General features: G+C 42.3%; 1 protein-coding gene across 2 annotated transcripts in view; it reads left to right on the forward strand.

The window, feature by feature from the left end:
• LOC119652900 (protein amalgam-like) overlaps nt 1–13,090 on the forward strand; it is a 50,148-nt gene that overhangs the window by 17,934 nt on the left and 19,124 nt on the right. The gene's annotated exons all lie outside the window — the stretch shown is intronic.

Below are 13,090 nucleotides of genomic sequence, written 5' to 3' on the forward strand. Positions count from 1 at the left end.
TAACCATCATTTGCTTTTTTCTCCCGTTGAGAAAGATTCAGACTTCCACTCGCAGCCATTAAGAGAGCTCACATCTGTCTAAGTTCATCGATCCATCTCTACGTTTCCGCAGCCAGCCTGGTCTTATAATATCCTTTCAGGACGTGGCCGACACCGGAAATTGCCAAAGGTCGTAGCCGTGAGGTGAGACTCCACCTGACGTGCAGTTGATGATGATAGCCTATGTTAGTCAAATTTAATTGCCATGATACGAAATATGCTAGAATGTGAAAATGTTTGATATGTCAATAATTTTCGCCCCGATTTATCCCATACGGCGCTCACTCTTTGGTAAGGTTCTCGGTGTTGAGTGAAATTTTGTTTTGTCGCCTTGGTATCTTTTGTAAAACAAATCGGCCCCCATTTTTTAAATTCATTTTCAATATTGCTTTGCTGTTTTCATTCTCGTACGAGTTTCGGGCTTTCAGGTCATCAAAACTTACACCAATTAAACATAGGGATACGTAAGTCCTTTTTGGTCTCTATGTATGTTGAGTCTACAAAAGGATTTCCTCTTCTTCCATATGTTGAATATGTGCAAAGACAATACATGCCATGACACATCTGGTTGCAATGCGGCAATGTACAAAGCATGTGGAGCTCATTATGTTCCTATTACAGGCCACGTCAACATGGCACTGGTCACGTTATTGCCCTACTTCTACATTGTTTCCTTATTTCCAATTTTACATTATACAAAGACCACCATGAGGGGATGAAAATTCAACTTTACCGTCCTTACTGAAGCATTCTGAAATATTTTAATGTGTGAAAGCAAAGTGTGAAAATTGGGAGACATTTTTAGACTAGAAGTCGTTTCAAAATAGAATGCTTATCCAAAAATAGCAACCTCATATGCTCCTTTATTCAATCTATAAAAGTTTACTCCTGGCTTGATCGTTAACTTTTAATACATCCAATTTGTTCGACATACGAATCGTAGAACATTTTGAGAAATTGCGAGAGTAATTAGTTAAATACGAAACCGTCAATGTGTAAACTGCTTTGACAACATCCGTCAATAAGCGTCTAAAAAAAAACTTTGTGCTATGTTTATTTATTGGAAAATTTATGCGAAAAAGTATAAATATAGCTTTTCTTACGGGAAGTATGTGCACACATGTGGCAGCAGAGGTGATGTTTTAATACGTTGAGTGTACCAATATGCATACTATATTACGAAAAGAAAGCAATTCAAAGTCAAGTATGTGACTGAAATAAATTTAGTGTGAGTTTATTTCTGCATTACGTATTTATACATTTTCTAAAAATGAATTTATGTCATAATATTCGATTATGATTGTGGTATGTGGTAATGCAGGAAATTCACCCTTAAAATAGCAGATTTTTAAACAATTAGTTTGTTTTTTAAAATTGCTTCAAAACCTGTTCAGTAATATCCTATCATAAACTATCGTGTTCGTTTCTCTAACATACAAAACAAGGGGATTTTCTTAACCTACTATTCAGATGGTAGCTCAGGAGTTTCTAAAATATGTTTTTGCGCATGGTTCACATCTCAATATACGCGTTCAGCATATGAGCTCAATAGCAGTTTCCGGAAACATCCCAACGTTGCTCCCAACTGCTGCGCAATTTCTTCTTAGGGGCTTTTCGGAAGTCTCCAGTCAACTCGGCTGAGTTCCACCTCCTTCCCTGATAGATATAGTGTGCCTTGCTAGAAGATCCTAGGGGTCCAGATTCCAGATGTCCAGATTTTTAATGATTGCTTTTGTAACGATTTCATGGTTACCATCCCGAATTTTGACAATATTATTCTTTCTGAAATTAGTAATAAGGTCAGCCCTCGCCTTTCATTTTGCCAGCTCGAGTTTAACCATTTGTAACCATGATTTGATGATATGAATAATTTGATTTCCATAAAGCTGGAAATCCTCGGTGTGATGTTCTGCTCCAGGCTTTCAATATGAAGCCTCCGGGAGTACTTCTTGACACAAAGTATTCTTTCGGCCCGTTGTCTGTCTCTTATCAGGGAAACCCCTTCATTAACTGAGCTAAGTAACCAAGGGTGCCCATTTTAGCCAAGGTTTCATTCATCCAATCTTCGTTGTTCAATTTAGAAGTCCTGACATTTGATCCTGCGACTACCTCGACTATTGGTATCCCAATGATACTAGAATAATAGAATTCTGCCCCTCTCTGTTAGACCACGCGCTAGCTGAATATGGTCTTTTGCATATTACTCTCTCCATCATATTACCCATGGTATTTAACTGCCCCTGTGAACTACTTGGACCTGGTGTTAGCTGCCAAAATGAGGGCTCATTCGTTTTATCCAATACGTTCACATATCTTTCATAGTTTCTCTTCGGTATCCCCAAGGATCGAGAAGACGTCTTGACCGAGGTTATCTTTTCTTCTTTTGTTTTGCGCAAAAGTTGCAGCCACGTCACTTTGCGTAATTTTTGCGTAAGCAGCGTTGCATGGGCCCGTATTAGCCTCAAGGTTGCATATGCCTTTTTAAGGTATGTTACTACGAAGATTTCGATATTTCTCTTCCTGGTGTTCTGGATTATCCCTTACCCTTTAGTAAAGCCTACTCGCTCGAAGACAAGGTAATCTCAACGTAGATAGGTCTTGGTTCTATCAGTGGTCTGATTACCGTCTGCGATGCAAAATACAGTCGCAGGGTTGTAGTGTCACAATAATTAGAACCGAATTGATGAAATCTTCTCTAAGACATGAACAATGATTATTCAATCATCCACACTCAACCAATTTTTAAAAAAAATCTTCTATCAAAAGACTTTCCTTTGAAAATTGAAGTAACAGGTGGCCAAAATGATCATCCGGGTTAACTATGGATAACCAGAAAGAGTAGAGCTATCCTAAAATCAATCAGGTTGGGCAACCGGAAGCTGGATGCAAGGAAAAAATATGCATCTGCTTTTCATATGTGCTTGATGCATGTAAAGGTTTCACAAATTACACATTCTCACCAAATTGCGTGCCAATAGGTTTAGTCATTTCGGGGTAAATTGGATGCGATTGATATACAGCCAGACAGAGTGAAGAACAGACGGATAGACGAACAGATGGATAATCTGTACAGGAGGTATCCAATACTTTCCTTACTTTTTGAAATCTTTAGTTTCCTCACGAACAAACATTTTTCCGAATTTTTTTTTGATAAACGTGCGGGGCGTTAAACAACCACCATCCATTTTCATGTGTTTGATTGTTTGCCACACAAACATATCTGCTTTACTGCATCCGAGTCTAAAGTTCGAACTATGGTAGGTATATACATAAAGACCGTTTCGCGTTTCTGGATGAAGTCGTCGAGGCCTTACAGCTCATTTCGGGCCTTAGCCTTCAGGATGCTCTTTCTCCAACCATCTTGATCTATCATTCGTGTCCTCCAACTTTAAACTCCGAGCAGTGATGCGCTGTCTTCTTCAACAGAATCTTCTCAGCGCTCTCACGGTTTTCCCACCGGTCTTCACTCAGCTTAATTCGTCATTTTATTTCGTCAAGCGACTTTCATTTTTCCCCATTTGTACACTTAAAAATTATATATAAAGTTGTCTACATTTTCTAAGTTGTACTCGTCAATCATTAAATGTTGTCCATTGGGCGTCATTTTTCGTATTTATAATAATAATCTTTGGCGCGACAATTCAATTGGATCAGAGCTTTGAAGAGTGTCAGAGCATTTCATCCAAGATCGTAGTGTATCGACAGGATTACAGTACCTTGTAGGAGGCAAGTTGGGCAGCATTACGCTTGCCCGTGATTATTACCCTGATACTAAGGGGAACATGGACGCCGTTGATTCCTACAAAGCCAGCTCCACAGAATGCCATTGTTTCCTGCATGGTTTGCCTTCTACATGCCTCTATCGCAACGTTGCTAGACAAATGTTTTACTATGTAGCATTACCATAATTTCGGTAATGTTCACAGATTATCGCCACGCCCACATTTGAGTCTCCAATGTTTTGTGAGAGCACACCTTGAAACTCCTTGATTTGTATCAATCTCATTTAGCCTTTCTACTCCCCTCTGCCGGACACCTGACATCACCTCTAACATGCTGGTTGACCACGACCTCTTTTCTCTTGCATAACATGCATCGGGAATCTACAGTCTAATCTTTGATAAGATTGCCCTTTTCTCCACAATACCTGCACCTTTTCGATACATCGTATTGTCTGGTGGACACTGTTACAAAAGATTCGAAATTGAAGTATAGGAAACATTCTTGGGAAATGCTTGTTTCCTAAATCGAGGCATGATCTAACTTACTTTTATCTTCCCGCGGTAATCAATTTTCGATTGATTCCACCGGCACGAGCTAATAATAGTGGTCTGTCACTGCAGCATTTTGGCTGGCTTCGCTGAGGAAGTGGCTGTCCCTCAGTAGTTTATATTATCAGGCATCCTTTATGTTAGCAGGTCATGTGGCTTTACTCTTTTTAGTCATCTCATTGCATTAGAGATATCAATAAATTTTCGAACTTTGTATTTTGAGAACAGTCGGTGGCTATGCTTAATTCCTTGCTCTTTGAGGACTTTACTAACCAACTGTACTTTCAGGTCCATCGTTATAAATGAACCAGGGTGCGTCTACTATGCTTCTAAGCCCTTTATTTTGAAACGTTTGTAGGAGGTTCAGGTTTGATTCTTTGACACAGCCCTGCTGTGCTTCTAACTTTTACTGCAGGACGCGGTCTCTTGACCTGGGGGCCGGTTTCTAACAGACTTCTAACTGCAAGATTCCGGTCCAAGCTAAGGAGCATATTGTGAAGCTGTATATAGTGTTGTATATAGTGGAGAAGAATTCTTCTGAATAGCAATTAAACGCGGTTCAGCGGAGGCTTTGTAAATGTGACATTGTGATTGTGATGGGTGATCTGAATGCCAAGGTGAGATCTCACAGCACCTTGGGGAAACATGGTCTCGGCAGCCGCAATAGTAATGGTGGGAACTTCCAGCACCTTGCCATTGGCGGTACATTGTTCGAGCACAGAGCTTGCCATAAGGTTAGTTGGGTTTCAACTGGACTATACCATACGAGCAATCAGATTGACTACTTTGCGATCAGCAATAGATTTAGGTGTTGCCTCCTGGATGTGCGTAACAAGAGAGACCCTGGCATTGGCTTCGAGAGGGATCATCATCTGATGGTCGCTTACGTTTACTTGCGTGTTGCGTCTGCCACTTCTCACAGCGTTCTGGAGCTGCCACGTCACCACTTCAACATACAACAATCAACAGTGGGAGAGTGATCTTGCTGATCGAATGGCAGATATACTGAGTAATCTGCCTGAGAATATCGGTGAGAATTGGGCCGCCATCAAAGGTGCTAATTTCTCAGGTGCTACACTGGTTTTCGCCACTACGGAATCGTGGAAGCGATGGTGGGCGTGACGCGCTCGAACTGCGATACCGAGCCCTGATCACTGATGAGGGAAGCGGAAGATACCGCTGATCGCATGATTTCAGCAATGTATAAAGAACTTGCTTGTGGTCGCAAATCTTTTGATGGTCCTGTGAAGGACAACAACGTTCGACTTCTCATCCACGATGATGAACAACTGAAGAGATGGAAAGAACACTTCACCATGGTTGTTAACCGTATCACATGCGGTGAAGTGCCACCTCTTGTGGATGAAATGGCTAGTCAGCATAACATACGAATATGGACTGTTCCTCCAAGCAGTAAAGAAATCATTTCCGCCATCAATGCACTCAAACGGAGTAAATCCGGGGCTTGACTGTCGCCAAGCAGAGTTATTTATCACTGCAGCTGCAGTTACTGCTAATCTGCTGCTTCTATTATACTCGTACAGAAATTTTGGGAATCCGAGACCTTTCCCAGAGTCAAGTTCGCAAAGAAGGGCACCCGTTTTGAGTGTGACAATTGGAGGTGTATCTGCGTACTCGTCTGTCTGTCGTCGCAAAGATAATAGCTAAAATAAATCTGGAACGCATCAAAGAACATCTCGAAAGCTTGATCGATAGAAAGCGGGTTTGTTTCTGCTCGGGATTCTTCTGCATTGCCTTCATTAACACTCTAGGGATCGTTTTGGAAGAGTGCGCGGAATTTAGTGTAGTGTTAGTGTATCTGGAGTGCTCTAAGTAGGAGGGGCATTCTGGATAAAGTAATAGCTATCAACAGAGCGACATATGATGGCGCCAAATGACACGTGTTGCACGGGAGTAAAATCTCTGAGGATTTCGAGTTCTAAAGCGGAGTCCGCCAGGGTTGCATCCTGTTACAGATATTATTTCTTCTTGTTATGGATGGCATTCTTCATACTGCCCTGTCCGAAGGATGGCGAGGAATTCAAGGGACAATGACATCTTTCCTCAAACGCGTCGACTTCGCTGATGCCATCAGTTTGCTCTCTCACCGGGTCATGGACCGTGGCCAAATAGCTCTCCATTTGGAAACCAACCAGCAAAAACAAGGTTCACAGTCTGACGGGTCATCGTACACTCCCTATCTGCATTAATGGGCAGAGCAACGAAAGCGCCGATCAATTTATATCTCTAGGAAGCGTGGTTTCTGACGTCGGTGGGGCCGAATTGGATGTTGCCCGATGGTTTAACAGCGCTATATCTACTTCCGCTGTCCTATCTAAAATCTGAAAATGCAGTTATCTGAACATGAAGATCAAGTTGTGCTATCTGGGAGCACTTTATGGAAAGTGAATTTCACTGTTACCCAAAACCTCTTCAATACTTGTCTGCGCCGTGTTATCGGAGTGCGCTGGCCTGATACTATCTCAAACGAAAAACTTGGTCAGTGCACAAGCCTGCCACTCGTACGCACTATGATCGGAAGACGGAAGCGGCAATGGATAGGTCACACTTTAAGGAGGATCGATAATTGCATTGTGGGCTACGCCATATAGTGGAATCCACTCTCCCAAGATGGCCGACCAGTGGGTCGCCCTAAGGTCAATTGGCGCAGAACAGTAGAGGACGAGTGCGAACGTCTCGGGAAGTCGTGGAGAGGGCTGAAGGGTATTTCAGGTAATCGCGAGTGATGGCGCGTAGGTGTGGTTGACACGTTATCCCTCATTAAGGGGTGGATGTCAACCATATATATCAGGTGCAGTCAATTCCAAATCTACTTTCACTTTCCAAAGAATATCGGCATGGGACATACCCTTCTCGCAAATAATTATTATTTCCAGGTGAACCTCGTTTTGATCCTTTTGTTCCTTTATGTATTGCTCGGGCTTGCAAGTTTTCCATACCTTTTCTTTTATGGGGTTCAAACCCACTGCGATCGAGAAACTATCAACTTTCGTGCGTATTTTCACCAGTTCAGCTTATTATTCCTTTCGCACTTTCATTATCTTAAGAAGAGGTTTCCGTGAGCCATTGTTACTTGACACTTGGATTTATTTCTCCTCCAGTACTCTTACGGAGGATAACTTAATACAACTTATTCGAGCCTTGCTATTTTTGTGGGTATTCCGTATCTTACTACGGAACTCAAAAAATTCATTTATGCGTCCTTTCAGTAAAAAGAACTACTATCCTCTACACTCGCGTTTTGCAACGAAGTGATGATGCTTGCCTGCATGGAGTGGCATAGTGGGGTGTAGCGATACTTCCACACCTCACCACCGGTTACAATGTGCCCCAAGACACCATCAGTCTTTGTTCTCGGTATTCTTTCCAAGTCATCCGTCAAGAGGCGAGGAACTCATTTTACCCACATTTTTCAGTAATCCTATCATCTAGCATCGTCGACATGAGATCATATTGAGGAGCAAACTACAGCTCCTTCCACTACTGGCAAACAGCGTCTAAAGGTGTCGAATTTCAAAAACCCAGCTTCGAAAACTTGAGTTTGGAAAACTAAAAAATGATTTAATAACGGAAAAGTATAAGACAAAACTAAAAGAACGATTAGTTTCTATTTTCCAGACTTTGTCGGGGAAGCCCATAAGTGACACTTGGTATGACCTAAAATACGCTTTCAAAACCATGGCGATAGAAGTGGTTGCATATAAATCCTGGCGTCAGAACAACACTCGGATATCTAAAAGGGCATTCGAAGAGGGAATGGAAGGACGAACACCAGTGAGAAAACCCCGAAAGGGCCAGACAGATTCTTTTGACGAAGACAGGGCATCACTGCTTGGATTTCGGAATAGTTGAAGGAAGTACATCTTATAGGTCGAGGCTCGAAATGCGATTTTCCGACTTGTGCGGCAACGTTTCATGTTGTACGAAAAGGCGGCCGTCGCCCTCATCATCTCACCGATCGAAAGAATATTTGTCTGACTGGTGCTTGACCGCGGTCGCCATGCATGGGTCTCATTTTGTACTGGCTTTCAGCTATTGGGAAATTTGTTGTGCCAGTCATAGATTTAGGTCTTTGAAAGTGTTTTTCAGTAAACTGTGCAGTCAATTCCAAATATTGGAAGGTTTTACACCCTCTGGCAACAACAATTTTATAATTTGTCATACAGAAATTTGATTTGTCTCCACTTTCTATAAACACCGTCAGTATTTCAGATGGTGATTTGAAGCCCTTTGACTCCACCAATATCAAGCCTATTTCCTAGGAAAATGGCGTATTGAGACGGCTCGATCCCGCAACTCAGCAGCACAAGGGCTAAAGAAGAAGAAAAAGAGGAGCACCGTCAATGTTTTAACTGGTAGCAGTTATAGTAGCTATTCATAGGCAGTCTAATAAATTTTCGAAATGCAGCTCCTGGGCATCAAAAGCAATTTTAGCAAACTAATCTGTGAATACACCAGATAAATACCCACATACTTATGCATTTCTTGAGGGGATGATGTATTTCCCGCTTGGGGGAATATTTGGAATTCTACATACATTACTATACACAGAATTCGAAATAGATTCCAAATTAAGAACTCTTTTCATAGGAAAGTACTCGTTGCATCTCATTAACAAACCACTTTTCGACGGAAGCGGATTTCCGACTGTTGCGTTTGAACATCAGTACTTTCGTCTTCATAGCACACCCGTGGAATAGATACGCTAAGTCATCGAACCAGTGTCTGTATATATGTAGCTAAGAGATGGGGTTGCTTCTCATCACCACATCTTCACTGTCACTTCACTTACTGGGTAGTCAATTACATAATGAATGAAGTCATTTGACCCATATAATATGTAGATGTAAGATGAGTCTGAAGCTATAAAATGAGCCACTAAAAAATATGGAATCATGAAGATACGTACGCTTCTGGGGTTAGTGTTGATGAAAATATTATTCGTTGCACAGGTTGGATGGGTGGTTGAAAATGTTGCACTCAAACGGTCTAGTTCACTTTGCTGCAAATAAGGATTTTTTCATTGCGGGCCCCTAAGTTCATCTTTTATATTTAGGTTGCCATTTAAGGTCTACATGCAAAAAGTATTATAAACATTTTTTCAGGAAAACTGTATAATGTTTTCAATATGGTAGATGAAATAGGATAACAATATGAACGCTCCACCGTGTTTGTGAGTACTATTGACCATATTATAAACGTTTGATGGGGTATTCCGTAAATAACAATCCTGGCTGAATAAAATCAACTACGAGGGTACAACGAACTCTAAAGTAGAGAAAGTGGGGTTGGGGAATTACTAGGTTAAGTTGGTAGAAATTCGGTGACGCCCTTTTCGATAAACTTAATAAAGTTTGACTTGTTAGCACTGATGAAGGGAGCAAGTGGTTCCCCAAATATGGGTATTTGCAAGAATAAATATCAACACCAACGAAAAAGAAACAACAAGTTTTTTATTATATCAAACTTAATGTGTTTATTATGTATGTAATGGTAATTAGCCCTGCCTCTGGCAAAAAGTAGTCGTGCTCTATCGAAATCATCATCATCGGCGCAACAATCGGTATCCCGTCTAGGCCCACCCTAATTAGGAACTCCAGACATCCCGGTTTTTCGCCGAGGTCCATCAATTCGATATCCCTAAAAGCTGTCTGGTGTCGGAACCTACGCCATCGCTCCATCTTAGGCAGGGTCTGCCTCGTCTTCTTGTTCTACCATAGATTTTGCCCTTACAAACTTTCCGGGCTGGATCATCCTCATCCATAGGGATTAAGTGACCGGCCCACCATAACCTATTGAGCCAGATTTTATCCACAACCGGACGGTCATGGTATCGCTCATAGATTTCGTCGTTATGTAGGCTACGGAATCGTCCATCCTCATATAGGGGGCAAAAAAATTCTTTGGAGGGTTCTTCTCTCGAACACGGCCAAGGGTTCGCAATTTTTCTTGCCCAACCCAACCCACCCAAGTTTCCGAGGAATACATGAGGACTGGTAAGATCATTGTCTTATACAGTAAGTGCTTTGACTCCACGGTGATACGTTTCGAGCGGAACAGTTTTTGTAAGCTGAAATAGGCTCTGTTGGCTCACAACAACCGTGCGCAGATTTCATCATCGTAGCTGTTATTGGTTGTGATTTTCGATCCTAGATAGGAGAAATTATCAACGGTCTCAAAGTTATATCCTCCTATCTTTATTCTTCTCGTTTGACAAGTGCGGTTTGATGTTGTTAGTTGGTTGGTTTTCGGTGCTGACGTTACCACCATATATTTTGTCTTACTTTCATTGATGTGCAGCCCACGATCTCGGGCCTATCCTTGCCTTTTCGTTCTGGATAAAGGCAGTTTGTGCGTCTCGAGTGGTTCTTCCCATGATGTCGCTATCGTCAGCATAGGGCAGTAGTTGGGTGGACTTAAAGAGGATCGTACCTCTTGCATTTACCTCAGCATCACGAATCACTTTCTCGAGAGCCAGGTTAAAGAGGACGCATGATAGGGCGTTGTTGATGTCGAATGGTCTTGAGAGTAATCCTGCTGCTTTTATCTGGCCCCGCACATTGGTCAGGGTCAGCCTAGTCAGTCTTATCAATTTCGTCGGGATACCGAATTCTCTCATGGCCATGTACGGTTTTATCCTGGCTATGCTATCATAGGCGGCTTTAAAGTCGATGAATAGATGGTGCAACTGATGTCCATATTCCAACAATTTTTCCATCGCTTGCCGCAGAGAGAAAATCTGATCTGTTGTTTATTTGCTTCGAGTGAAGCCCCTTTGGTGTGGGCCAATGATGTTTTGGGCGTATGCGGCTATCCGGTCTACCAAGATAGCGGAGAATATCTTATAGATGGTACTCAGCAACATGATACCTCTATCATTGCTGCACTGTGTGATATCTCCCTTTTTATGTATGGGACAGATAATACCTCATTGCCAATCGTACTTTTCTAGTTCACAGACTTGTTTGTTCTGCCAGGCTTCCTTTTTCCGTTTTTGAAATAATAAAAACTTGTTGTTTCTTTTTCGTTGGTGTGAATGTTTATTCTTGCAAATACCGATATTTCGGGAACCACTTGTTCCCTTCATCATCCTTTTTCCGTCTGTGAAGTCGCTTCTCCGCTCGACGGATTTTATTATAAGCCTCTGTGCGTGCCCGCGTTCTGGGGGAATTCAACATTACTCGGTATGCGGCATTCTTCCGTTCCATTGTTAGCTTACATTCATCGTCAAACCAACCGTTCCGGCTCTTTTTGTGGCTAGGGCCAAGTATGTTTGTGGCCGTATCAATGATAATGTTCTTCAGGTGGTTGTCAAGATCATTTGTTGATGCTTTATCTCCAGGATCTTTGTTGACTGCGGTTATCTATTTCCCTCTTATAGGCGTCGAGGAGGGCTGTGTTGTGGATGGTTTCAGTGTTAATTCTCATCTGATTGTCAATTTTGTGTCCGGATAGCCGAGTGGTTAGAGCACAAGGCTATCATACGGAAGGTCGCGGTTCAAATCTCACTGGTGGCCGTGGAATTTGAATCGTGATTTGACGTCGGATATCAGTCGACTCAGCTGTGAATGAGTACCTGAGTCAAATCAGGGTAATAATCTCGGGCGAGCGCAATGCTGACCACATTGCCTCCTACAGTGTACTGGAGTGTACCGTTAAAGTCTTGAATGAAGTGCTCTAACACACTTCAAGGCCCTGATCCAATTGGATTGTTGCGCCAACGATTATTATTATTATTGTCAATTTGGATTCTGGGTAGTGTTGTTATTCGAGCTCGGAACACCATGCCAACGAGATAGTGATCGGAGTCTATATTGGCCCCCCTATATGTTCTGACATTCATCGGGGCTGAGATATCTGGGACAGGTTTCGTTCTACTGCCTCGTAGAAGGTATCCTTCTCCGACTCTGCAGTCTCCTCTGTAGGGGCGTGAACGTTTATGAGGCTTATATTTCTAAACTTGCCTCGCAAGCGCAGAGTGCGTAGCCGTTCGCTTATGTTTTCAAAGCCGATAACAGTTGGAGATTGCATTGCACTTAGAGTTCTTCCTAAGTTTTTCCTTTCTTCCACGAATCTCGGGCAATGGAAGAATATTTGCACTGGTTTCTGAGGAACACCATCCAGCTCCGTGGAGCCAAGTCTTAACGACACTGATTGGTTCGCGTGAACACAACTCAGCAATTTTGAGATGAATTGCTACTACTACCAGTGCTATGTAGTCGGTGTAACTCAGCTCCCTGGTCACTTCCGGAGTCTGAAGATTAAGTGTATCACTGTATATGATGTTTCAAAGTAGTGGACCGAGTACAGAGCCCTATAGAAGATCCGCGGAGATAATGTACTCCTGAGGTCCATAATTGGTGCCATACCAAATATCGTTCTTGTAAGTAGTAGGAATACCAATCGTCGCCAGTAAATTCTGTATAAGATGCGAATTGGCCGAGTTGAAAGCATTCTTCATGTCCCTTTCCGTGAATTGCATTCTCGACCAAGCCAGTTACCGGTTTGATTGCATTAATGGTTGATCTGGGACCTCATTGGCTTTCAACTACCGGGAGCAATCTATCGTAAATTATCCAACCGTGTAATGTCTGCATGTCCAGAAGATATGTGGGTAAGTAGGACGATGACACACTCGGAAATTGAGTAGCCTTAGGCAGCAGTACCAGCTTCTGGAACTATATCCATAGGCATGCACACTCCAAATAGATCAGCGAACGTGTCCAGTTTGCAATTCATGCCGGCTTCAGGCCCTTATT

Source organism: Hermetia illucens, chromosome 3, assembly GCF_905115235.1.
Source record: "Hermetia illucens chromosome 3, iHerIll2.2.curated.20191125, whole genome shotgun sequence".
In the NCBI taxonomy this organism is placed as follows: Eukaryota; Metazoa; Arthropoda; class Insecta; order Diptera; family Stratiomyidae; genus Hermetia; species Hermetia illucens.